Genomic DNA, 23,817 nt, shown 5'->3' on the forward strand with positions numbered 1-23,817 from the left:
GAATGCTCACCGTGGAGCTCCAGCCCTTCTGCGCTGGCTCTCTTCTCTCCCATCTCTGGCTGAGGACAGAGTATCCCAAGCTGGGACTCTTAATCTTCCTGAACACGAGAGAGGATGTGCTCCTGACCAGGCGCCAAGGCACCCCAGCACCCTGAGAGGCGGCCCCTGGGTGGATCTGGAACTTTCAGAAATGCTGCCATCTTGTGGCCTTCAGGCCGGAGCAAGATACTCTCTGGCCAGCTTCAACAACCAGCTCCTGGAAGGCTCCTCTGAGTTCACGTCTTCCTTTGTTCTCATTTTGTCCCATCTTCACCTCCATCCTCCTGATCCAGAGTGGTGACCAATCCATGCTTGCCTATCATTTGGGGATTTGGAATTTTTCTTTCTGAAAAGAGCTCAATCAGAATGCACTTTAGAGTTCTTAGGAGTTTTTTCAAATTCTTTCTCAAAAGAGAACCCTTCACTGAGAGTTGGTGAGGAGACTCCCCCGTGCGTCCAGTGTTCCCCCTGGGCTCAGCTCAGAGCACAGGCCATGGAGGGCGGCCGTGTCTGCAACATCTTGGTCCACCAGAGCTGCTTCTCCTCATGGCTCCGTCCAGGAACCCCGTGGTGGACGTGGGTACTTACGCTCAGCTTCTGAAAGCTGGATGGCATTCCCATTGAAAGATGCAGCCTGAATCTGAAAGGTCTTGTTGATCAGCGACCCCAGCAAACCCCTGAGGACCCAAGGTAGAAAATTGACCTCCTGCCAATTCCAAGGGGATGCCGTTGAGACGGCAGATCATCCTTCCTACAGTCCTCTGGCATCTTGAAAGGAAGAAGCAAAGCCTTGACTGGGTGCTTTGAGGCTGTTTCCTAAAAGATGTTGCTCCAGATGAGGGTCGCACAGACTGTGCATGTTTGCATCACACAAAGCACGGAGCAGCTTGTGCCCCCAACCTGTTCTGGGTGGATTATCTGCTTCAGGGCCAGCCTTGGGCAAAACTGTCAAGGGGAAAATAATGATCTTTGGCACCTCCCAGCTCTCCTGGAAGTTATCAGATCCGTAGAGGGCAAGCCCCTGAAGGAAGCGGGTGGGACACAGGGCAGGTGAGTTTTGACGGGAAAGGAATCTGGGTACGAGGTCTAGGATGCTCCCCAAAAGGGGGGGATGGTAATGCAGGGTGCTCAGTGCTGAGTTGGGCGGTTAGAATCAAAGAGCAGCAAGGGGCTGTGAAATTGGCTGACAGCAGTCCTTTCCGCTGGGCTAAGCGGAAGCTGTCACGTAGGGCCTGGCAAAAAAGCTACAGGCTACTTCCTGAGTTCAAGGAGATATAGCCTTTGTCCTGCAGGAAGGTGGGCAGGGACGAGGCTTGCTGGGTGCCTGCTGACTCTGCAGGGATAGGGCAGAGACACACATTTGTATGTTATTGTTTAGCTGACTTCACCTTTAACCGTGGGTTGGCCAGGCCTGGACTGTTTGGGGTTATAAAAAGTGACTCTGTCCCCATTTTACTGATGAAAGCACCAAGGCTCATGGAGTGTTCAGTGGCGTGGCCAAATGTTAGGACCAGTAAGAGGCAGCATTAGAGGCAGGCTATATTCATCTTCTGTGCTGCTGTAACTAAGTACCACTAACTTAGTGGCTTGAAACAACGCAAATTTAGTATTTTACGAGAGTTGGACACGGGTCTCACTGGGCTACAATAAAGGTGTCAGCAGGACTGCGTTCCTTCTGGAAGCTCTAGGAAAGAATCCGTTTCTTTGCCTCTTCCAGCTTCTGGAGGCCACTGCCTGCCTTGGCTCATGGCGTCTGCCTCCACCTTCAAAGCCAGCAGCATTGCATCTCGCTGACCCTTCCGTCGGGCATACCTCTCTGTCCACTGCCAGGAAACATTCTTCGCTTTTAAAGACGAGTTGCACCCACCCGGATAATCCAGGCTAAGCTCCTCATCTCAGGGTCCTCAACCTTAATCCCAAAGTCCCTTTTGCCAGGTCAGGTAGCATATTCACAGGTTCTCGGGGATTAGGGCGTGGACATCTTTAGGGGTCATTATTCTGCCCATCGATGGTGGTCTCCACTCACTGGCTCCTCATTCAGAGCTCTGGGCCAGACACCAGCCTGTGCTTCCCCCCTTTTCCCTCCACCCCCTTCCCGCCTCCCATTAAACACAGGGAGTGACTTCACCTCGGGCTACATCTGCGTCCAAACTGCTTGCTCGGTTCTCACCCAAACCCACCATTTGACTCAGAAATTACTTGCAGGACTAATTGTTGCTTGAGGCTACTTGTGAAAAGGAGATAGTTTATAACAAAACCCCCAGCACAAGGCTTCAAGGTATGAAATGAATTGTTCGGGGAGGGGCCAGGAAACACACACACACACAAACACACACACACACACACACACACACACACACACACACACACACACACTCCATTTTAGCGCAATACTGCACCTCCCTCTCAGGACACGCCTTTAAAATTTTTTTCTAAACCCAATAATAAAATGGAAGCAGAAAGGCAAAGCAAAAAAAGCTGTGGACTTGGTCTGGAACATGATTATTCTTTCACTTGTCAAGTGAGTTTGAAGAAAAAATTGGCCGGATAAAAGAAGCAAGGAGGAATTTGAACGACTTGTTTAAAGATATGTAGGCTTTTGAAAAAGAGGAATTTATAAATTAGAAATGTTTGTTGTTGATTTTCCAAATGAACCATGCAGGGTTAATCCCCAGTTGAATGTGGCCCAGCGCCTGTCTGGTTTACCTTAGCTGCCACGTAAAGTTAGGGCTCAAATCCAAATATCTTTCCTGAAAGAATTCTTTTACCTCTCCATGCAGTATGACTCATGATCTTGTTAACTTTATTTGTAAGTGTTTTGTTTCTAACTTTATATGTTCTTCTTTTATTATCAGCCACTTCACAGAGTTTGGTCCAATTTAAGTTATGTATAATACAATGGGTGGGGAGTCTTAGCTGGAGTCTGAACTGCTTTCCCCCAAGGATGCAGGCACGTGGGGACCAGCCCCAGGGATGTGGAGTCCCCCTAGCAAGACTCTACTTACCTGAGAGTTGGGGAACCTCCTGAGAAAGGACCCATCCTAGAGGAAGGAAGGATGGACGGTGTTGGAGAAGATGGGGGTTGGTAATCCAAGTGCAGGCTGTCACTCATGTTAATCTCCATTTCACCCATCAAAGCTGGACCTCGAGTTCTCCGAAGGGGCCTGTGACGGAAGGAAGTGAATGGAAGGTGGAAGGGCAGGACAAGTGGGTAAACTGACAGAGGCTGCCGCTCGCTTCCCTGACCCCAGCCCTGCAGATGCCATGGAGGCCAGAGGAAGGTGGATGGAACTACAAAAGGAAAGTGAGGATGTGTGGAACCAACCCCTAAGAAGAAAGAAGATGATGGGTCTCCAGGTTGAAGAGTGGGAACCCCCAGAGTAAGAGAGGGTCAGTTCCAAGGGTGTGGGAGAGCTTTGAAGGTTTGCTCTTTTCTCTTTCTCACACTGTCCTGGGCAGACCACTGATCTTCATCTCCTCTGCGAGGCACAGCAGTGCCCATCCAGCAGTCCTTGGAGGATGGAGGTCAGCATCAAGTTGAGCTCCAGCCTAGCCAGGGTGGTGAACCACCCTCCCCAGGGGAAGCTCAGCTCCAGCTGAAAATGCAATCTTACTCTACTTTCCCTCTGCCCTGTTCTGTGTCCCTCATTCTCCTCCTGAGAGCTCTCCACTAAGACATCACTTGAACAAAAATCCCTGCTTCAGGGTCTGCTTCTAGGAACTTGACTTAAGACAGTAGAGTAAATGGAAATGGCTAAAGTGGCAGAAATTAGTCCTAGCATAATAGCAATTGTAAATAGGTTAAATTCACTGATTTAAAAAAATAGAGATTCCTGACTGGATCAAAAGTAAAAACCAAAAGAATGAATAAGAACCAAAGTCCAGAAATACACACAATTAGTAAACTCACATTAGTAGGTGTTTATAGAACAACGTATCTAACACAGAATATACATCATTTTTTGAGTGCACATAGAATATACACAAAAACTTACCCATAAACTTAGGCATAAAAGAAACCTCAATAAATTCTAAAGAGTTAATATCAGACAATGTTTTCAGATCATGTTGGGAAAAGAAGAAACTGATATTAGCTTAAACCAACTATTAGCTTAAAAAATTACATCCGTTAGGTAACTAAAAATTGTGCTATTTAATTACTCTTGGGTTGAAGAGAAAATCATAAGGGAAGTTCTAAAATACTTAAAGCTAAATGCAAATGAAAACGCTGTATACCATAACTTGTGCACCACATGAAAGAAGGAACATATGGCTTTAAATACATTTGTCCAGGAAAAAAAAAAACAAAACCGAAACAAATCGACTAGGCTTTGAGATCTAAACTTTCACATTTTTTCAGCAGCAAAAAGAAATCTCAAAAAGGCATGATGGAAAGAAATAATAAAAATAGGGTAAATAGTAAGAAATAATGGAACTGAGAAAAGAAAAAAATTAACAAGACTAACAAGATCAAAAGCTAGCATTCTGAAAAGATTAATAAAAAGAGACAAATGCCTGGTAAAGTTTATTTTTTAAATGAAATTTTGGTTGAGAAAATTGTAGATTTACATGCAATCATAATAAATAGTATATAGAGATTTTATGTACTCTTTTCCCCAAAGGTAACATTTTGGAAAACCATAGTACAGAGCACAGCCAGGATATTGACAATAATACAATACACTGATTTTATTTAGAATTTTCCCATTTTATTTGTATGTATTTGTGTGTGTGCATGTGTATGCACTTAGTTCTATGAAATTTTTTTCAACTTATTGCACCCAATTTATTTGGTTTTTTTTATTGAAGTACAGTTGATTTACAATGTTTCAAGTATGCAGCAAAGTGATTCAGTTATACATACATATATAGGTCTATGCAATTTTGTCACATGTTTAGATACGTGTATCTGCCACCCCATCCAAGATACTGAATAGTTCCTTTGTCATAAGGATTGCTCATGAAAAATTGATTTTGGAAAAAAGGGAGAGAAGATACAAATAAATAGATACATCATTAAAGCAGATAAATACCTATAGATGCCGTAAAAATTTAGAGAATAATAATAGAATATTATGAACAGCTGTATAGCAAAAGATTGGAAAACTTAGGCAAAATGGATAAATTGTTAGAAAAAAATAAAAAGCCAAAACTGGGATAAGACAAATAGAAATATTGAATAGAAATAGCTAATAGAGTAATACAGTTGATTCTTGAACAACATGGGTTCGAACTGCATGAGTCCCCTAATTGGTGGAGGTTTTCACTGAATGTGTACTACAGTACTGCACAATCAGTCCACAGTTATATGCATGGATGGAACCACGAATATGGAGGGCCAACTGTAAAGTTATTTGTAAATTTTTGACTCCACGGAGGGTCGGCACCCCTAACCCTGACGTTGCTCAAATATCAGCTGTAGATGTGGTGATCAAATAGGTTTCCACTCTAAGCTCCAGTATCAGTTTTAGAAGTAAGTTCTATTAAATTGTCAAATTAACGGTAATCCCTACCTTACACAAGTTGTTTCAGAAATCAGAAAGAGGAAGAGTTACCTAACATATTTTATGAGAGGAATATGCCAGAAAGATATTAGCTAACCAAATTCAATAATATAGCTAAACTAAATAATGTCAAAGTATAGCTTAACCTCAGAAAATCTAGTAATGAAATTCACTATATTATGTACTTAAGAAGAAAAATTACATGGTTATCTCAATATATCCAGAGTATGATTTTCATAAAGTTCAACATCTAATTATGATTTTTTAACTCAGAGAAAAGGTACTTTGAAAAAGCTTTCCTTAAATTGTTAAATACCCAATACATATACATGAGCAAAAGCTAAACTTAATGAAAAAAATTCAGATATATTTCATTAAGATTGCTAATGAGACAAATATACACTTTATCCTTTTAAACAACATAGTATAGGATATTCTGTCCAATACTACAATAAGAAAATGAGACAAAACATGGAAAATTGAAAGAATTTTTTAAAATTGTACTTATTTGTAGATGATAATGATCATTCCCACAGTGAATCCAACAGAATCAATAGAAAAAACTCTTAAGACTCATAAGTGTCTGGCAAGATTGCTAGATGCAAGAGTAATTTATATACCTCAATGAAAAAAAGTTATCTCTGACTTCTACTTATGGTTATGTTGAAGTCCTGGGACAGGACTTACCATCCTACCATAAACAACTAGAAAACAGGATAAAATATATGAAACAGCTGTTTTCAGGTATTGAACAGCAGGTAGCACAGGACTACGATCTTTCAAAAAAGGCAAAAAAATGAGGCAAACCCTACAATCCCTGACCTGCCTGGAAGAATATTCTGGAATACAGTAGGAAGAGTGGGCTTCTCAAGCAGTTCATGGCTGCCTCACTGAGCCGGGAAGAAAGAGATCAGAGTTTGATGAGGCTGAGGAGACTGGAACTTGTGGGTAGAGAACCAGAGAGGAAGAGGTTAGATAGAGGAAGAACTCCATGCCATATAAAGGACAAAATAATGCCATTTGCAGTGACATGGATGGACCTAGAGACTGTCATACAGAGTGAAGTAAGTCAGAAAGAGAAAGACAAATATCATATAATATCGCTTATATGTGGAATCTAGAAAAATGGTACAGATGAACTTATTTGCAAAGCAGAAATAGAGTCACAGATGTAGAAAACAAACATATGGTCACCAAGGAGGGAAGGGGGGAGGTGGGATGAATTGGGAGATTAGGATTGACATGTATACACTACTATATATAAAATAGATAACTAATGAGAACCTACTGTATAGCACAGGGAACTCTACTCAGTGCTCTGCGGTGACCTAAATGGGAAGGAAATCTAAAAAAGAGTGGATATATGTATATGTATAACTGATTCACTTTGCTGTACAGCAGAAACTAACACAACATTGTAAGTCAACTATACTCTAATAAAAATAAATAATAATAAAAAAAGAACTCCATGAGTTTCTGCTGACTACTAAAATGTGCCCATGTAGAATGAAACTCTGTGCAACCAGGAAAAGAAGGTTGGGGAACTGTAAAGTAAATAATTTCAAGAGTTTACAGAAGGCAAGGAGACACTTGAGTTCTGACCAACTGAAGGAGAGAGTTCTTCTTGAACATCTGAAATTTTCAGTAGAGTCACTAGAAAAGTCATACCTTAGTAATAGGTTAAAATAGCCCAGAGTAAAGGTTACTTTAAATCTACCCTTAAAAATAGTTAAAAACAAGCCTCAAAAGGACAAGCTGATCTGCACATTACTAAACTGCCTGCCAGACAAACCCAACACTCCAGAAAAAAAACAAGAAAATCTAGCACTACACAACATAAAATTTACAATGTCTAGCACCCAAAAGGTATTACTCAAAATGTCAAGAAATAGGAAAATATGACCCAGAGCCAAGAAAAAAAATAATCAAAAGAAACAAACATGAAAATGACAGATGATGGAATTTGCAAACAATGTTCTTATATGTGAAATAGTATATTATTGCTAAACAGACAAACTGTAGGAAGTTACATGTATATATGGTAAACTCTAGAGCAACCAAAAAAGAATCAAAGAGGTATAGTTAGTGAGCTATTAATGGAGAATTAAGTTAATGTGAAATAATACCCAACTGATCCACAACAACATGGGATATGAGAGAAAAATAAATAACAGATGGGAGAAAAAGAAAGGAAATAACAAAGCAGTATATTTAAATCCAACCATATTGTTAATTACATTAAATGTAAATGATCTAAACACTCCAACTAAAAGACAAGTTTGTCAGACTGGACCCAATTATATGCTATTTCGAGGGAAATGAGAAAATATTTTAATTTCATGAAAATGAAAACAAAAAAAAATGTGAGATACAGCTAATGCAGGATTTAGAGAGATATTTATAGCCTTAAATGACCATATTAGGAAAGAATAAAGGTTAAAAATCAGTAATCTTACCCTCCACTATAGTGATCTTACCTTTTGTTACAAGAAGTTAGAAAAATAAGAACAAAATAAACTTAAAGTTAGTAGAAGGAAGAATATAATAAATATAAGAATAGAAATCCAAGAAATGGAAAAAAGACAAAAAAAGGGGGGGAAAGAATCAATGAAACAGAAAGCTGGTTTCTTGAAAATGTCAATAAAACTGATAAATTTCTAGTTAGAGTGGTCAAGAGAAAAAAGAGAAGACAGAAGTTACTAATATCAGCTATAAATGAGGAGACATCATTATGAATCCCACAGACATTAAAATAATAATGGAATAATAAGGGAATAATTTGAGCAATGTTATCAAATAAATTTAACAACCTATCTGAAATGGAAAAATCACCTAAAAGACCCAAATTTTCAACAACAACAAAAAACTCAAGAAAAAAATCTCTCAAATATCTTAAATCAGTTTAAAAAATAAATTAGTAATTAAAAACTTGCCCACGAGAAAAATCCTGCCCCTGATATCTTTACTGGTAAAGTCTATCAAACACTTAAGGAAGAAGCAATATCAATCTTAAGTTTTTTCAGAAAATAGAGTAAGAGGGAACACTTCCTAACTCATGTTATGAAGCTGGTATTACCTGAATATGAAAACAAGGCAAAAGAACCCCAGAAATTCTAAGAAAAGAAAATTATAGACCAATACTTTCCATAAAATACCTACAAAAAACATTAACAGGATTTAGTAAATCTAAGCCAATAATGTATACAATGGATAATACATTGTGTCTAAGTGGGGTTTATCCGAGGGATGCAAAAACAATTTAAAAAATCAATAAACACAATTCACCTTATTAACAGAATAGAGGAGAAATCTTACATGATCATCTCAGTAGATATAGAAAAGACATTTGATAAAATTCAATACCCATTCATGATAATAACACTCAGTAAATTAGGAATAAGAAAGAACTTCCTCAGACAGATACAGGTTATCTGTAAGAAATACCTACAGCTAACATCATACTTTAGAGTGAAAAATGAAAATTTCTTCCTTAAGGTTGGAAACAAGCAAAGATGTCTGCTCTCACCATGCCTGTTCAGTATTGTACTAGAGGTCCTAGACAGTGCAATAAATAGGAAAGAAATTTTTTAAATTGAAGGCATACAGATTGGAAAAGAAGTGAAATTCTCTTTATTTGGAGAATTTATTTGATTGTCTATGTAGAAATTCCCAAGAGTCTATAAACATGAAACTGGAACTAACATACTAATTTCACAGTATTTCATGACATGAGGTCAATATACAAAAATCAATTTATTTCCAGATACTATCAAACAAAAATTAGAAAATAAAATTCTTAAAAAGGCAATTCTAATTTATTGTGATGGAAAGCGAATCAGTGGTTGCCTTGGGTGAACAGAAGTTATAAGGATTGATTACAAACAAGGGCAAGAAGGGACTTTTGCAGGTGATGTAAATGTTCTATATTTTGATTGTGGTGGTGATTACATAGGTGTACACACTTGCTAAAACTCATTAAATCCTATAATCAAAATGGGTGCATCTTACTGTTTATAAATTTTTGTGTCGATAAAGTTGAGGTTTAAAAAAGTTAAAAAAAAATTATTGTGGTTCCACTACACCAGTGATAACCTACTAGAAAAATATAATAGAGATCATGTCACAATTCATAATAGTCTACCATCACCCTCCATTACCAGGAGTATCTAGAGATCAACCTAAAAATACACAAGATCTTTACAGAGAAAACAGTTTAAGTAAAATAAACCTAAATAAATAGAGACATAGAACATATTTATAAATAGAGCAACTTAAATGTCAATCCTCTCCACATCAGTTCTTAAAATTCTATTCAATTCCAATAAAATTTTACCTTTTTTGGACCTTTATAAGTCTTCTGAAATTAAACAAAATAAAGCTGCACAAATAGTGAAGATAATTTTGAAAAATAAAAAGGAGCAAAGAAAGAAAACTTTGCCCTTTTAAATATCAAGATATTCTACAAAGACATGGCAATATAGATAATGGGGTATTAGTGCAAGAACAGACAAATAGACAAATGGAATAAAGAAGAAAACTCAGAAAGAGACCAATAATGTATGATAAAGAGGCACAAGGATTCAGTGGAGAAAAGAAAGTGAATTATTTAATAGATTCTGTTAGGGTAACTGGCTCACTGGATGAACATAAATAAAGTTTGACTCTAATTCAAACCACATTCAAAAATAAACTCAGAAAAGGCCTAAATGTGAAAGAAAAATGCTATGTATTCAATAGAAGAATATGTAAAAGAATATCTTTTTGACCTTAGGGTGGTAAAGCTTTCTTCAATAAGACACAAAAAGCATAAACCACATGGCAAAAATTGGTGAACTTGACTACATCAAAATTTAAAATATCTGCTCAAACATGGCCACTAAAGCCATAATTAACTGATGGGTGGCATATTGGGAGGAGATAATAAACACTGTCTAAAACTAACAAAGAAGTAGAGTCTAGAATATAAGATACTGCAAACTAAGAAGAGAAAGACAGAAAATCTAATGGGGAGATGTGGGCACCTCCTAGAAGGGGAAGCTAAATGGCCAATAAGTTAATGGAGAACTGTTCAACCTCATCAGTAATTAGAAAGATGCAAATTAAAATAGCAATGAGATGCCGATTGGCAACAATTAGAAAAGTCAGAAGAAAAGACAAAATGTTAGTGAGGCTATGGGGAAACAGGAAATTTCCAATCACTCAATTCTCCAGAAATACAAGGCCCCCAGTGTCCCCAGTGAGCTCTGGGTTGCCAGCTGGGTGCTTGGGCAGGAATGGCATGGAGCCACTTCAAGTGATGCAAGGTGAGCTGTCAAGGAGCTACCAGGTAACCGCCAAGGGCGGCCTGGATTCACGCCAACAGGAGAGACCAGGGTGGCATTCAGGTCCTGGCACTTGTCCAGATCGGATGGGAAAAGTCAGGAGAGGGTTAAAGAATACAGTATCTTTCTACTCAGAAATGTACAAGGGAGTGTGGGAGAAATAGAAGTCAGTTATGGGGTGTTGGAACATTAATACCTGCCCCCTGCCTCTCATTCTTCCAAGGAGGAAAGGAAGATAGCAGATGTGAGTGAGGTCCTTGGGTCTGGCTCCTCTGGTGCTTTGAACATCCTCTGGGACCCTGTGTGGGGACTCTCCCTGCCTCAGAATCCTCATCCACACTGTGGGAGGGCTCCCTGCCCCTGCCTGCCTCACAGGCCAGGTGACATAAATATGAAGGCCTGCAATTTCAAAATGCAAGTGGTGGGCTGAACCACTAGGAAGAGTATGCTGGGCCGCTTTGAGGTTTGACCTATTTCTTTTCTACCAGGAGCTTTTTTGGAAACTCTCTTTGTTAAGGCTTTTCCTTCCTTCTTCCTTTCTTCCCTCTGATTTTGACATCAGCACAAAAGCCAGCGTGGGCAGAATTTGGGCGTTTAAGGACACTGCAGAGCAAGGAGTCCATTCCCGACCCCTCCTCCCTCCCAGGCCCTGGTCTCTGCAAGAGTCCCTCTGAAGTCCCAAAATGAAGGACAAGGTTCTTCATCCTCTGTTCCCTGGAGGTCCCACTTTCTGGTCTCTCTATTCAGCAGCCCAGGACTGGGGTCCCAAGCAGAAGCCTCAGGACCCAAGGCTTGTCCAAGGCCAGCTAAGCCCAAGGCTTATCATACTTCCCCAATCCATCACTCCAAAAAAAAAAAAAAAGAACTTCGGGTCTACAAAGTGTGCCCCCAACAGAACATTCAGGAGGCAGGATAGACTTGTCTATGGGATGAGACTCTAGCCACCAGCTTCACATCCCCTAAAATTTTCCCTACCTGGCTGACTGTGGTCTAAGAATTTGCCGTTAGCACTAAAATCAAATAAGGAAAACTTGAACCCAGCCAGGAGTAGCCCATTAAGCTTTATCAGTCATTTATGCCTCAGTGTGAATGAGATACTCAGAGCCTGAGATAGAGTGTGAGAAGATTCCAGAAGCCTGCCATGTAAGATGGAGACTTTTAAGGGGGAAGAGGGCACAGGTAGGACAGGTGAGGGTGCTGGAGAAAAACTGATGCCCTCCCGCTGGCTCTGGTTGGGACTGGCTTGCCCAAAGGCTACCCAACTCCCTCCCACCCTGCCCCCAGGATGCTAGTCCCGGTTCCCTCTCTTCCCGGGCTGGTACCAGCTGTCAGACCCACTAGCGTCTCCTGACCCTACCTCTCCACTCACTCCTCTTTCACCTTCTCTCTCTACAGATCTCTCCATCCCTTTTTTCATTTTCTCTTTTCATTTTTTTCACTCTCTCATTTTTCTTTCTCTTTCTCATGTGTCTTTCACCTTCCCGTTTTATCTTATTCATTTCCCTTTTGACTTGTCTTTCACATTCTCTCTTTTACTTTCATCCTCTTCTATTTCACTTTCACTTTCTCTAACTCCCTTTTCGCTGTAGTACTCGGGCTGCCCTTCGAGAGCATGGTGTGTCCTTCCTATGCCCTAAATCTGTTTTGATAGCCTTCACTAGGAAAGAGGTTTTTGTTCATGTACATGCCATACGTCTGCTGAGTATCCACACTCCCTTTTTTGTTTTTCTCTTTCCTTTCTTTTTCCCTTTCCCCATTTTCTCTATTTTCCCCTCTCTTGTCTGTGTCTACCTCCCCCTCTCTCCTTCTCTCTCCTCCCTCTCTATCCTTCTCTTCCCCCATCCTCTTCCTTTCAACTGCATGAACATCTCAATTGCACCATGTCGGCAGATCCTTGCCGGTCTGATATTTTATACTAGGTGCATCTGCTTTAACTATTCTACTTAAAAATTAAACCCATCTGCCCCAAACTGAAAACAGCCTCTCCCTCACCAGGGACAATAAATATTGATGACTTGAGGCATGATTGGCTTTATGATGTTTGATGACAACTGATATCAGTTACAGAACTTACATCATTTAATAAAAAAATGAAAAGCCCTAGCAGGGATGTTGCATGTCAACAGACATTATTAAATGTCAAAAGAAATACATTTTCTTCAAGAGCCTGAAATCTAAACAACGTGAGGGTGCTGGGGGAGGGGGGCTGGGCTGGGGATGTTTGGACAGCTTTTATGTGCAGTGAGGAATATTGTTTCTTTTTGTGTCCACCCTAATTTGTGCCTGTTGATTTTTTTTCTAGAGCACTCCTATAGCCACCAGTACAAAACCTTTCTCGAGAAATCCTCCTCCTGTTCATTATTTGAAAAGCTGAGTCCATTTGAAGACTCTCTCCTTCCCCCAGGGGAGACCTCTGAGATGCTCCAGAGAAAACTGGATATACTGAAGGGCACCAGAGCTGGAAGCCGAGGATGAGGTGAGAACACTTGTGTCTCTCTTTATTTTTATTGTCAGTACAAAATCAGGACTGTTTGGCTCTGAAGTTGAAAGCACATAAACCAAAGTCTGGTATATATGCCTACTGTGCTTCTATTTATACCCTGATGAGTTAAATATAAATAGCGTTATTAAAGGGGTGACTGCCAACATTTCTATTTGGGGTACATTCAGTCATAAAAAAAAAATAGAAGGGTGGAAACATTTACTGCTGTTTTAAATGTATTTATATGCTTTATGGAGCTGGATTCTGGCTACCTAAGATACTTCCCCGAGACTCATTTGGGTATGTGTAGAAGGATCATAAATTCTTGTGGTCTTGAGGGTGGTTCGGTGCATTAAGTCCCTAAAGGCTTTTGTAATTGAAAAGGTTAACATGGCCCCTTCAAATTCCTAACTGACCTCCCTCCCACTCCCAGGAGCTTATGCCGTGTGAGAATCAGACACCTTTTTAATCACTGCAGTTGTCGTGGTCTTCCAAAGAAGGTTCTGGAAGAAGAGAACAGAACTGCAATGGGAATGCAGGGGTTTATGCTACTCGATCCTGCATCTGTAAAACAGGGTTATTATTCATACCCATCTGACAGAGTCATTGTGGAAGTCCCAGAAATATTGTTTGTGGAAGTGATTTGAAAATGGCGAAGGGCTGAGTGGTATCTCTTGTGGAGAGGCAGCACGTAGCTGGGAGATCACTGGACTTTGGATACCTAACAGTTGGGAAAGTCACGTGCCCTCTCAGAGCCTCGATTTTATCACCTGTGAAATGGAGATGCTAACACCTACCTCTTAGGCCTTTAGTGGAAATTAGACACAATGTGTGTGAAGCTGTTGAGTAAACAATGAAGTGCTGCATTCTTTCATTCATAAATACTTCCCAACACTGTTCCTAAGATGGGCTGCTGGGAGCTGAGGATGGAGACAGAAGTTGTCTGAGGGGCAGTTTTGACCTTGAGGTTAAAGGTCAGAGCTGCTGACCTTTGACCTCAGCAGCCCTGGCCTCGGAACCTAGAGGCCCCCTGCCAAGGCTGTGGGGGGGATTTCATGGCTATGGGAGGAAGTGCCAAGGAAGGATGGGAAAGAATAACTGTGTCTAAATTGTCCGAGCTATGTAGGGTGGGGCGTGGGCACACGGGTGGGCGGGGAGGTTGACCTTTACTGGTTGACTGGTTGTCCAAGGCCAGTGGATGCACAGGAATGGCGCCGAAGGGAAAGAATGATGCTGAGTTTGGTTAAAGGAGGTATGCGGAGGCTGGAAGGATGAGTTTCAAGACCTCGGATGAGGAGAATGGCGAGCAAAACACAAGGTGTGTTAGGATTTCTATAGACGTCACCATTGTGCTCACATTTACAAGAGTTGCTCTGTTTTCTCTTCGTGCGGTTAGGGTTGGAAGGAAACTGGAGTGCTTCGAAGGTCCCACGTCCAGGTTCAGCCAGGCCTTCTGCCATCCTGCCCATCACCCACATGGTCTTAGTCCCCAGAGCTGGGAAGTGGGAGCGGACATTGACAGGATTCCCTCAGAAGTGACTTTCTTGATTTGTTCAGCAATTCCTTCCCTCAGCCAAACCAGAAAAACCGCTGAGCCTGAGGTATCTGGCATAGGTTACGATGTTCTGGATCCTTTAAGGGCAAATAACTATAAAATGAAAATCGTTCCCTTAAAAGTTCACTTAGTCCTTGGAGTGTGTGTGTGTGTGTGTGTGTGTGTGTGTGTGTGTAGGGAAGGGGGTCTCACTTTTTCCAAATGAACTTCCCCCTAATGTTTAAGAGCAAGTGCAAACAGATGGGGAGGGTGTATTTCATAATAGAAATGGGCTCTTCATGACTGACCACCAGCAAATTAAAAAAAAATCACTCTCTCCCTGCTTTACTCCTTTTGGAAGTTGTCCCTTTAAATGAGGTAGACAAGCTGGAGTTGTTTTTCTCCAAGGAATTTAAGAGAATCAACATGTTTCCTTTCCTGGTTGCATCTGTGGTTCAGTTGCTTAAAATATTTCACTTCTTAAAGTAACCTCGGATTGTTACGGTGGTGGATCTGTTTTTTGCATCCCCCCCGCCCTTGTTTTGGTTTTGTTTTGTTTTGTTTTGTTTTGTTTTAAGGTAGAGAAGACCAGCTCCAGGAAAAGAAAACAACAACAAAAAAAGACAACTTCTAGTTGTCAGAATCGGAATGCATATCAGTTATGCTGGGAGACAATGAAAACATCAAAAAGCACATGCAAGCCATAAAAAATTCAGGTCCTCTGAAGCAATGTGGGACACGCTTGGTTGTGCTCCTCATTTGCATGTCAGTATCCACAATGCTCTGCAAGCTCCCAGACCTTTCTGAGCAGGCCCAGTGTCTGAGCTCTAGAGAACGAAGTGAAAGCTTCGCATGTGCTGGTGCGTGAGGGAGATACTTTGGTATATGCGGGGGGAAACGCAAGGCAGGTGCGGGGCTCTGGTGATTAGCAGCCAGCCCTTTGGGGCTTAATCACAGGCTGGGGAGCCGTACCTTGCCTTTTGTGTTTTGGGGTTTTTTTTTGTTGTTTTTTGCTTTTTGCCTTCTTCTTCCCTTTCCCCAGACACGCTGCGGTGGTGAAGTCACGCTGTGCAGGAAGGAGGAGGACGTCAAACTTTAGAAGTCCTGGCTGGCTGAGTTGCTACAGCACTTGCCTGGAATTGGAGATTTTTGTGCAATGTGTTTTCTGACTCGAATCCTCGCCCCAAGATGCACTGGCCTTTTTGGCGTTTGGGCTCCTGTGGACAGTCCTTGCTTGGTTGATGCAGAAGACAGTGGTGCCACCATGACCCACTGGGGGCAGGGGTTTCCCCTCAGCCCAACAGGGCACCCTCTGACCTCATTCTTCCCACCCAGACACGATGCTTTTCCCTCCAAACCCTGCTCCGCACGCCATCTACCAGAGCCATTATCTGGATATTCCAAATTCCAGGGGTGGCTTGGGAATACAGGCCTCAAACTAAGAGTTGGAGAAGGAGGAAATAAATTTGGCCCCTAACTAGCCCCTGCCCCCAGCCTCCTGGGTGGCCTTGGGCGTGTCACTTAGCGCCCTCCATTTCTCCCTTCCTTCCCCAGACTGTCCCAGGAGCTACAGAGGATCGTGACTCTTATTCCACTTGTGATTTTAAAATGGCCAAGCATTCCGGGACGTGACAAAATACATAAAAAAGAAAAGTAAACCTCAATCTTTGAGGGTTCTACCTGGAAGGTTTTTGTCTGGGTTTGTACTTTGATTTTGGAGCTTTGCTTTTCTCAGTGCTGCAGAGGAGTTCTTAGGCTAGATTAATTTAGCAGTAGGATGATCTGGGCAGAAGAGTGAACGCAGATACATGAGGGCTCTCAACCCAGCTCCTGAAACCCCAAGCTTCAGAGGTAAGATAAAAGTCAGCCCCCATCCAGAATTCAGAAGCGGGTTCCCCTGCAAGCCAGATCCAGCCGACAGATTTGTTTTCTTCAGTCTGTACACAGTGTTGTAAAATGTGTTGAATCAGTTGCCAACATTTGAAAATCAGGAGCTTTTATAGCATCTCTTAAAACATCTGAAGATCTGGTCGCTCTCAGCCTACATTTCTTCATAGTAATGGCCAGGCAGGGTTGCATAGACAGCGCCCCCTGGGGGAGGCTCTCTTCTCCTGCAGGGCCTGCTGTCTCTGGTCCACCACAGGCCCTCAAGCCACCCACTCGACTTACCTATGTTCCTGTCTGGATTTGTAGGCTTTTGCACGCTCAGCCTCAGCCAGAATCCCTGAGTTTTTCTGCTTTGTTACCAATAACATTGGCATAGGGATGACCCAGCCCTCAGCTTGGATAGCTTTTCACGGTGGGAATAAAGGGGAGGCAGGACCAAGGGCCTTGTCTCACAAGCACTCCCAGCTTTTCTGTTCCAGTCCCCCAAATGTGCTCTGCTTTAGCAAATGTGTTTTTCACCTGCTGCAGCCCGAGGAATCCGCTCTGGGCTCTCGCCTCCTCTTGGCATGCATATTTCCCCTCACTTCTGTCGCCTAAAGTAGTCTGGGGTGAGGGGAGGGTTGCAAGGTTTGGATTTTTAAAAATTCCTTCCCAGATTTGTTGTGTCTAATTTGGGCTGCAAATGGTTTTTGGTGTCAACGACTAACCACTGTTTGGTCTGCACAGCCACCTCTGTTGAACTTGGATGACAGCGAAAGCCCAGTTTCCCCAAATAAAGTCTAAATACATTTACACATTTATTCCCACATGCATCTTTATGTTTCTGCCTGTCTCACCACACCTCAGACACGTCCATGGATGGGAGCATCCTGGGAAGAAAACGAGCAGGTAATTTGACCCTTTACTGTAAACTTCATAAAAGAAAAAAAACAGCAAGTTGACCCAACGGATAGTGAGTACGGAAGATGCTTCAGAGCAAGGGTGTTAGAATGAGAACTTAGATTGCAATTTGGTTGTTTCCTTATGACCTAAAGGACAAATGATATCACTAGAGTGAAGAATGGGAAATAAAGTAGAGAGTAGAGAAAAATAAGTGAAAAGGTCACTTTTAAAAATTACCCCTCCCCTTGCTAAAAAAAAATCGAATTAGGATTCTTTACCAACATCAGAACCTTAAATATGTTTAATATTCACCAAGTTATGAGACAGTTCTAACAACAGGTGATGCCAGGTTTTACTAATATTGATGATGACAGTTACCGTTGACTGAAAGTTCACTGTGTCCTAGGAACAGGGCTAAGGGCTATCGCACTTTGACTCCTTTAATCTTTAGAACAACTCTGTAAGGTCGATGTGTTGTCCCCATTCGACAGGCGAGGAAACTGACAGCATTGTTAAGTAATATGTCCACAGTCCCAGAGGTGGAAAGGGATGGAGCTGGTACGCAGACCACACCACCCTGCAGCATAATCTGGGCCTGGACCCCAAGACAGATGCCCACCCCCTTCACCAGCTGGCCAAAGTAAGGATCTGGCAGACAGCCTGCCTCGGTCATGACGGGCCTGGGAACTGGCACACTGGAGAGTCTGAGAAGGCTAGAGGGAAACAAATAGTGTATTTTTTTAAAAAATTTTATTTATTTATTTATTTATTTATTTATTTATTTTTGGCTGTGTTGGGTCTTCGTTTCTGTGCATGGGCTTTCTCTAGTTGCGGCGAGCGGGGGCCACTCTTCATCGCAGTGCGCGGGCCTCTCACTGTCACGGCCTCTCTTGTTGCGAAGCACAAGCTCCAGACGGGCAGGCTCAGTAGTTGTGGCTCACGGGCCCAGTTGCTCCGCGGCATGCGGGATCTTCCCAGACCAGGGCTCGAACCCATGTCCCCTGCATTGGCAGGCAGACTCTCAACCACTGCGCCACCAGGGAAGCCCACAAATGGTGTATTTGACCCCCAATTCCATTGCTAAAAATGACCCCCAGGGATGTACCATGGGAAGCCCACTGGCTCCCCTTCTATGAAACCCTTGATCTACAGAGATTATCCCACTCTAGACCAATTGATAGAATAAGGCACTGCTTGGCAGATTTGATGGTTTCCTCACCCTGAATATATGTGGCTGGGTGGGGGGACGCAAAGGGTACTCATTACCTGGCTGAGCTGACAAGGCCATACCAGAAGCAAGGCCAGGATTGAGAGGCAGAGTCAGAAGTGAGAGGAATCCCCATCTTCTACTGCATCATATCTGAGGAGAATGGTGAGGATGAAATGGGGGTTTGAACCCCAAGGCACATGGCTGGAGAGAGATGAACATCATCAATAAACCCTGAGTCAGAACAGGGCAACTCTTTATATGGTGACTGTCAAGTGTGGGCAGTTGCTGAAACAAGCTGGGAAAGACTGAAGGCTCAACTTTTGTATACCCCTGCCATGGGCATTGAGCACCTAAGGAGAGGCATTGGGCCAAGGACTGTGGGAGGGAGATACCAAAATGAACAAGGCAGGTTCTCTGCCTTCCAGCAGCCTACACAATTCCTCTGTTGCAAGGCAACTCTAACAGAGACTCAAAGTTCAGTGGGAGAAAGCAGATCATTCTAATGGTAAAGTGGGGAACTGTGCTCCCAGGGTCAGGGACCATGCATACTCACCTTTCCATCCCCCCATGTGGACCACAGGGTTGGGCCTTCATGGGCATTAAGTAAATGTCTGTTGAAGAATGACTGCCTCAGTCAATGATTGAATTTTTCTAGGGACTCTTAGAAAAACTTGGGAGAGAGGTAGAAATTGAATGTATGTGTTAAAATTAGACTTGCTGCTAGAAACAGATAACTGAATTAATAGTTGTAATAAATAATGATTTCTTTTTCTGTCATGTAACATGAAGTCTAGAGGCTGACAATCCCATGGCAGCATGGCAGCTTCATGATCATCAGGGAGCCAGCCTCCTTCAATCTTTTTGCTCTTCCATCTTAAGCTCATGAATTCCACTCCCAAGATTGCCTCGTGGTAACAAGATGGCTGCTGGAACTCCATTTATCACATCCATGTTCCAGGTAGAAGGAGAAAGGAGAGAAGGACAGCTTTCCCAGAAGAGTCAGTTGACTTCCACTAATATTTCATTGGCCATTTGTAATTGCCAAGGAGACCAGGAAATTTTTTTTTTTTTTTTTCAATCTGGGCACATTGTCAATCTGGGTAAAGTCTTGTTTCTGATAGGAAGGAAGAAGGGAAGAACGGATAGTGGGTACACAAGAGCAGACTCTGTCTTGCAAGATTCAGCCTCTTTACGGAGAAGGAGAAGGAAAGGAATTCACCAAGGTAACTCCTGTCTCACACCTGTCCTGTGAGACACACAGCTGTGAGACATTCTTTATTGTGGCCTGATGATGTGACAAATACAATGCATGGGTGCCTGGGACACATAATTAGTTCCTTAGCTATTTAAATCCTACTGCCAAGGGCTTGGCTAATTGCATTGACTTCTCCTTCATTATTTGCAGCTGTTGAAAGTGCCTCTAAGAGTGCTCAGCCTCTATTTCCTGATGAAGCTTCGGGTGAAAAATGGAATCTGACAGGTATGTGGACAGAAAGGCCCTGCAGTGGCTGGCAGAGCTGGACGTGTTCACCAGGCAGATAGATGGACAGATAGGCAGATAAGCTTCAGTAAACACCGAGTTTTACCCAACAGCAAACTGATCTCCTCTCAGTGACTCAAACAGCCTCTTAACAGCATATTTGCCGACTTCTGCTGAACAGAATACTAGACTTTCTCACTTTTTTTAAGGCTACAAAAATTATAGCTACTGTATAAGACAAGTGCCAAATTTCCACTCATGTGTTTGTTCAGCTTTCTTTGCTTTTCCCCCAAACCCAAACCAAAGAGATGTTCTTGGTTTTCCCTAGATGGCAACCCAACAGCCAGCCCTGTGTTCTTAGATAAGGAGGGGTCCCTTGACACAGAGAGCATAATGAGGCTGGGATACTTTCCAGTTTTCTTTAGCCCAGGGCTGGGGAAACTGGATGGAGATTTCTCAAGAGGAGCAGCAGGAATGTGAAGGGAAACCCTTGGAGTTCTCCTGCCCGTCGTTCGCCTCGAAGGACTGCTGAAGGGGCGGACGGCCTCCTGGTGAAACCTCAGCTTCTCCTAGGCATTAGGAAATGACCAGTCCTTGAAAGAGGCTGAGATTATCCAAAACCCCGCATCTCGCCAATATTCCCATTGCCATAGAGAAAGACTCATAGAAAGGAGAGAATAAATTCTTCATATCATTCATGCTGGTAATTATGTACAAACATCTTCCTTTCTAGTTTCACTGTAAACTTTATACAAACAGAGAATATGTCTTTCTTGTTCTCTGTTCTAGCTCCCTGCTCAGAGCATAAGTAATGCTCAATAAGTATTAGTTTAAAGACCGTAGAGATAATGCTACCTAATTCTTTCTGGAACAATGTCTGACTTGGCTTCTTTCATCTCCTTTTTTTTTTTTTTTTTTTTTTTTTGCCAGGCTTTTGACATATTTTGTTCTGGGCATTTTCTTTGTGTAGTTTTTTAGTGATTGAAGTTATATTGTACATACAGTCAGCCCTCTGTATCCGTAGGTTCTGCAGCTATGGATTCAACCAACTGCAGGTTGAAATATTTTTTTAAAAATCCAGAAAGTTCCAAAAAGCAAAACTTGAATTTGTTGCGTGCTGGCAACAATTTACATAGCATTTACATTGTTGTTTACAACTATTTTCATGGTATTTACATTGTATTAGATGTTACAAGTAATCTAGAGATGATTTAAAGTATACAGGAGGTTGTGGGTAGGTTATATACAAATACTGGGCCATTTTATATAAGGAACTCGAGTATCTGCAGATTTTTGTATCCGTGGGGCATCCTGGAACTGTATACGCAATTGCGTGTAATATAATACACAGAATAGTGAAATATAATGTGATACGCAATTACGTGTGATGCTTTGTCAAGTAGCATTATAGTATAAGCATGTTCCTGTATGTGTTTGTATAAGCTAAACTGCTATAATAAAGAGACTCGACGATACAGAGGCTTATCTTCAGATTTATTTATGCATAGGATTCATAAATCACAAGATTCATTCATCTCTTATTTTATAGTCTAAAGATAGGCTAGGGCAGGTAGACAGTTCTGTTCCACAAGGTCATCCAGGGAACACACTGGACGAGCAACTCTCTCTTCTTTAACACATGGTCTCCATATCTTGGTCCCAGGTGGCTCCTCCAGTTTTCATCATTTCCAGGTCAGGGAGAAGAGGGAAAGAGAGCATGGAGGGCAAGCAGCTTCTTCATAAAACATGATTCAGTAGGTGTACCCTTCACTTGGGCTTACATCTCATTGGCCAAAACTTAGAACATAACTATAACTAGCTGCAAGGGAGGCTGGAAATTGTAGTCTCTAGTTGAACAATTATATGTAGAATCAGTGTTTCCAAATACCCAGTGGATATGAATCTTCAGGGTTTACAAATGAGAAGTTGGAATTCCTGGGAATTCTTAGAAATTCCTGAAATCGTGTTATTCTTAAAGGACTTCCAACATTCTTCACAGTCTTTACTCATTGCTATGGATATCTAACAATAATAGCTTAATAAATAAGAAATATTAAGTTTCGTGAATTTACAAACAACTATAGCCTGTAGTAAATAATCAAACATTGGAAAATACCAGTGAACATTACTGGGTAATATTTAAATAATTTAACATTCAAATCTCAAGCAGGTAAAGCACTATATAGAATCACATGGCAAAATTGCCCATTTAAGGACTTGTTTTGCTCCCCAAACTTGTTATTTCTGAGAACATCATTAACAAGATACATATATATATAAAGTATACATGTACATAAACAATAATATTTATTTTATTTGCAAGAATGACTTGCTATTAGCAGCAGTCACAGCCACAAACACACACTTATAGCAGGACAAGAGCTACAAGTATGACTGATTAGATCATGACCAGTTCTCTCCTATGTGTTCCTGTTCTGGTTCCCAGAAATGCCAACCTTAACCTGTTTGTGATTCTGCTCTAGCTTTTGACTTGACATTGGTGGCTTCAAACCAATAATGTCTCTATGTTGATTGTTAAGCTTCAATTCTTGCAGGAGGATTATTATACTTCTTCCCATTACTCCAATTTCTTTACTGATTATTTTTTTTTCAGAATTTGGAAAAACATAAAAATTTCCCAAGAAATACTGAAAAGGAATTCTCATGTGGAGAGTTTAGTCAGGATGAATGTGTATGTGTGTTGGGTTGGGGAAGTTCTACTACTAGAAGTCAGGAGAGGATGAATTTGGGGAGATATATCTGCTTAGGATCAGCTTCATAATTTCTGGGCTCAGCGCAAAATGAAAATATGGGCCCCCTTGTTCAAAACTTATTAAGAATTTCAAGATGGTGGCCATGGAGAATTAAACCAAGTGTGGAGCCCTTCCAAACACAGGCCCTGTTTCGCTGCATAGGTCCCACACCCGTGAAACTGTCTCTGTCTCTGCTGTATCACGTTATTTTTAAATCTTTGTTAATATCATTTAAAATGGCTGCATAGTATTCCATTGTATGGATTCATCATAACTGATACAACGATTTCTATATGTTTGGAAATTTTGGTGGCTTTTGACTCAGCAATCTTTTCCACCGGTTTCACTTTTCATTCTATTCTTGGAATTGGTTTGGTCTCAGAATCTGTATGGAAATTTGGGGCATTCTCCCCAAGATATAGAGCCTTAGCTTTGACATCCATTAGGAACTGCAGACCACTACTGAGGCATAGCCTCTTACCCACAGGGTTCAAGGGTGAGCCAAGGTCAGACAGGCAGAAACCAGGACCAGATGGGAACTCTGGACAGGAGGGCAGCATGACTGTGAATAATACCAACAGGCAAACCAAGCCGAGGCTGGGTGAAAAGACATCGGCAAGGGCAGAATGGCAGGCAAGACAGATGTGGGCCTGTCCCCAGGGCTAGGACGAGGGATAAGCTCCCCTGGGGTGTCGCTCAAGCAAGGGCAGCTGTTGTCCTTGGCT

General features: G+C 41.8%; 1 long non-coding RNA gene across 5 annotated transcripts in view; it reads left to right on the top strand.

Annotated features, from left to right (window-relative positions):
* LOC309635999 overlaps window positions 1-23,817 on the top strand; it is a 39,539-nt gene that overhangs the window by 13,302 nt on the left and 2,420 nt on the right. The window contains exons 1-3 of one of the 5 annotated variants that reach the window (XR_014249159.1): window positions 1,879-19,817; window positions 19,981-20,082; window positions 20,265-21,042. This is a non-coding gene — a long non-coding RNA (uncharacterized lncRNA). Of the gene's footprint in view, window positions 1-1,878; window positions 20,083-20,264; window positions 21,043-23,817 lie in introns of those variants that run through there. The other 4 variants (XR_014249160.1, XR_014249156.1, XR_014249157.1 and 1 more) reach the window with 4 other exon arrangements.

The sequence above is a fragment of the Balaenoptera borealis genome (assembly GCF_965194805.1).
Source record: "Balaenoptera borealis genome assembly, chromosome: 10".
NCBI lineage: Eukaryota > Metazoa > Chordata > Mammalia > Artiodactyla > Balaenopteridae > Balaenoptera > Balaenoptera borealis.